At 40.2% G+C, this 3,844-nt stretch overlaps 1 long non-coding RNA gene across 1 annotated transcript; it reads right to left on the reverse strand.

Moving 5' to 3' along the window:
- Positions 1–1,185: 1,185 nt before the first annotated feature.
- Positions 1,186–3,573, reverse strand: LOC119896390. Its single transcript, XR_005443210.1, has 2 exons — positions 1,449–3,573; positions 1,186–1,358 (listed from the first exon to the last, which is right to left on the reverse strand). It is a non-coding gene; the product is annotated as an uncharacterized LOC119896390 (long non-coding RNA).
- Between the last annotated feature and the right edge of the window lie 271 nt (positions 3,574–3,844).

Genomic DNA, 3,844 nt, shown 5'->3' on the forward strand with positions numbered 1-3,844 from the left:
CCCTGTTTCACTGCCGCTCAACACTGAACTAATTTTAAAAAATGTTGTTCCAATTTTTCACATAGACACGAAAAACGTTGACAAATAAGTTACTCTTTAAACAAAAATATATAATTATAGTCTGATGATATATTTCAGGCCACCAGGCAACAGAAATTAGAGCAGTGGAAAGCGTCTGTAGTATTTGATATGCAGTGCACAACTGCTACTTCCAAATACACACTCCTTATCAGGTACCGTCAGGATCTGGCAGAAAGTTGCTGACTGGGTCAGATAAGAGCTGCTTCTGTTGTAATGAGAGTTTGGACCACAGACAACAAACTGTAGCACTTTTATCTTAGAGGCTGCATCTCTCACATTCTGTTACTCTGTTTCACACAAACACATTCTTTCATCCCGTCACATTTCACAAAATCTCAGACAGCCAGATGCAGGCCTTCGCTGTGTCATCCTGCCATCATTTTTTTTATTTTCTCTCCATCACACACACACACACACACACACACACACACACACACACACACACACACACACACACACGTCTGTCCTCTTTTAAGTGGGCTGAGCATCATTTTGGAAATTTGTTTGAGGAATTAGATCATTATTGCAGTTTCTGGCTCATTTCCTGCTTTCCCTCACTGTTTTATGTCATTGTAATCAGTTTAGTGCTTTATGAGTTAGGTAGCAAAAGAAAATTAGATCCTCTAAATCAGTCCACTTTTTACTCAGAGTGGCAGTTGGATCAACATTTAATATTTTAAGCCATTAACTTCTAATTAATTTTAACTTCAGTTCTTGAGAAAATAATTTTCTCTTAGCTGCTCCCATAGGGGACACATTATTTTTAATGAATTTCAGTCTGGGTTTAGGCTTCGTACAGCACTGATTTAGCCCTCTTCATGTCCTTTAATACCTGAAAAACCACCTTTTCTTGGTCCTGGATTCACATGGCTGCTTTCTTACTTCAATTGAACCGTACCTCAGTTTTGATCCAGTAGATCATGCAATCTTCATGATGTAGTTGGTATTAATGGGAAAGCCTCTAACTAACCTTTTCAGTAAATACTGGCAGGTTACCATCCTCAGCTATAATGCTCTGTAGGGTTCCTAAATGATCCTATGTCCTGTTCTTTTCTCCCCATTGTCAAGGGTTCACTGGAGGATTCAGAAGCGGACACAAATTAGATGTAAAACACACAATCTGATTTATTATTAACAGTGCAGAAAAGGGAACGAATGGTTTAGCGCGGGGCTTGGTAATGGCATCCTTCGGTTCTGTTCAGGGCAGAGTGGCTTGGCAGGCTGACAGGCAGGGTACAGGTAGACAGGTGGGCAGCGTCTCGGGGCTCGGGTGGATACTGAGGTGGACAAAAACGGGACGTTAGGCAAGTTTCATAAACAACATCCAAAAATACAGAGATGCAAAGAATTTGGCCAGAGCAATTTACCACGGGAGGTAAACTGACGAACTGGTGAAGAGTGGGGGCTGAACCGGAGTATTTGACTGCACGGGTTGATTACTCGATGAGCCGCAGGTGTGAGACGCTGCAGGTGGAGAGGAGCCAGGATCGGACACGCCCATGAACACACAAACACACACAGAGCACATGACAAACAAGACAGACAGAGACAGCAGGGGAGGGAAACACACGGAGAACACTAGGAAGTAGAAGGAGGCAAGGCCTAATCATAACACCCATGCATGCGTCCTTTCGGGGCATCTGGGCAAGAGTTTTCCAACTTTGGCAGAACATGATGTGTTTATGGGACCAAATCCCTCATAGTAGGAAGCTGATTAAGAGAACAATTTTCAGGACGTGTAGGAACTGGCCACTAAGTCTCTCCAGCTGAAAAAATTAAAAAATTATTTTACCCACCAATAACTTCAGGGCTCCAGACAAGCACTGACTTGCAAGGTCATTGATTAATACTTGTACCAAAATATAAAAGAGTGTGACAAAATCACGTGCCCTCTTGTATTTTGGTACATGTATTAATCAGTGACCTTGCACACTGATTAATACATGTACCAAAATAATTGAATGGTAGCCTATCATTATTTTTATTGTTGTTATGGACAAACAATGTTATCTATTTTTTTTTTTTTCTTGTTTCAAATAACAGTTGCATAAAAGTATTGGGAAATTGTATCAGATCCCTTTTCATCCTAATTAATTCATCCTCAGGGGTAGTATTATAGGGGAAAGACTACAGCTTGCAAATTTTTTTTATATTTGAATGAGAGAGGAAGAATGAAATAGTGAGCAAATAAGTTGTGGGGAATGAATTTAAGGTCGTTTTTTGATACGTGTGTTGAAAGTGTAGAACCCTGCTAGTTTGGTTTATATAATGTTTACTTCAGAAACAAATGTACAGGGTAAATTGAGACATGGACTGGTTAAATTTACCATTTACTGTGTAATAATTTTAACATGTGCATTAATATGGAGTAATTAAAAGTTGGTAAGATGTTGAAATGTCCAATTTTCTATGTAGCTCTTGAATCTCTCAAGTCCATATAGTTGGATGTTTATTCGACAGTCAGGTGTCAGTCTGTTATTAGCAAATCAGTGATTACTTAGAGATGTTGTTGGCAACCTATCGGGTCCTAAAAGGGAGTTTGAGCGGAAGAGAAAAACAAAACACCGAGTGACGGTCTGAGAGCGAGAGAGAGAGGTGAAGAAGAAGTCCCAACTTTCAGGGTTTCCTAAGGAACCGTGAGTGACATTACAGACATTATTTGCAAGGTTTAACTGAGCTCCAACAGCGCGCCAACATATATGGTACCAACAGAGAACTGAGTAAAGAAAAATCCTGGGTTTTATTACTTTACTTTACCATTTACGTTTATTGTTTTGAGTCACCAAGCCATTTTTTTTTCAAAGGTAATAAAGGTGAATTAATATTGCGATCAATCACTGTGGTTTGATTAATGTTCATTCATGTAAGGATAATGTGTTGAAATAAGGGCTAAAGAGTGCATGGGAGTTCCAGCTCACAGTAACAATATAGCTATGCATTAAGCTCGTTCGGCCTCTTTGCAACCTAGTCAGAGTCAGATACCTGAAGTGCATGTTGTTAAAGTAGACATAGTCCCACTGAGAAATTTTGCGTAGCTCTCACCATTTCATCTCCCATGCAAAGGTAATCTGATGTGAAGATGCTTGATATGGCATGACCCTAAGACAAAATTCGAGTTGAGTGAGGTGGGCTACAAAAGTAAACTAAATTATTTTGTTAACTTTTGATCAACAGACTGAATTAAAAGATCTCGGGAGTGCTTTTCCATTTATTGGTAAGCTGCAAACCTCTTAAAACGAGAAAGGCGTCTGTTTGAAAAAGTCACTAAACTACACTAAAGACACAAATAGAGGGAAAGAGAATCTGCACGTCCAGCCGATCAAACTACACCTGAAGCAGCCGCAGCTGCAGCCGTGAGTAAAATCAAATGATCGCTGCTGTGCCACAAAAGCCAAGCAATGGAAAGCCAAGTTTATGGTGATCAACTTGCAACAGTGACGAACATGCCTGAGACTGAAGCCGAAGGTGAGCGATTATGCTTATCTCTTCCAATGTGTTGCCTGCGTGTTTGGCTGCAAGCAAAACCATACAAATAGTCATTTTTTGCGCAATCTGGTTACAAAAAGTATTGAATGAAGTACTGGTTTGACTGGAGACTAGGGCTGTCCTGACTAAGGATTTACATAGTCGAATCAGAATCGTTAAGTCCTGCCTATAGACGACTGATAGTCCAATCATCGCCTTAATCTTGAGAAGCTGCAGAGCTGCGCTCTCTATTCATTCAAATTACACTGTAAATTCCCGCCTGATATTCACCGGTCTT

The sequence above is a fragment of the Micropterus salmoides genome, unplaced genomic scaffold (assembly GCF_014851395.1).
Source record: "Micropterus salmoides isolate LMB-PRFRI ecotype aquatic unplaced genomic scaffold, ASM1485139v1 Ms_hic_scaffold_990, whole genome shotgun sequence".
Taxonomy (NCBI): Eukaryota; Metazoa; Chordata; class Actinopteri; order Centrarchiformes; family Centrarchidae; genus Micropterus; species Micropterus salmoides.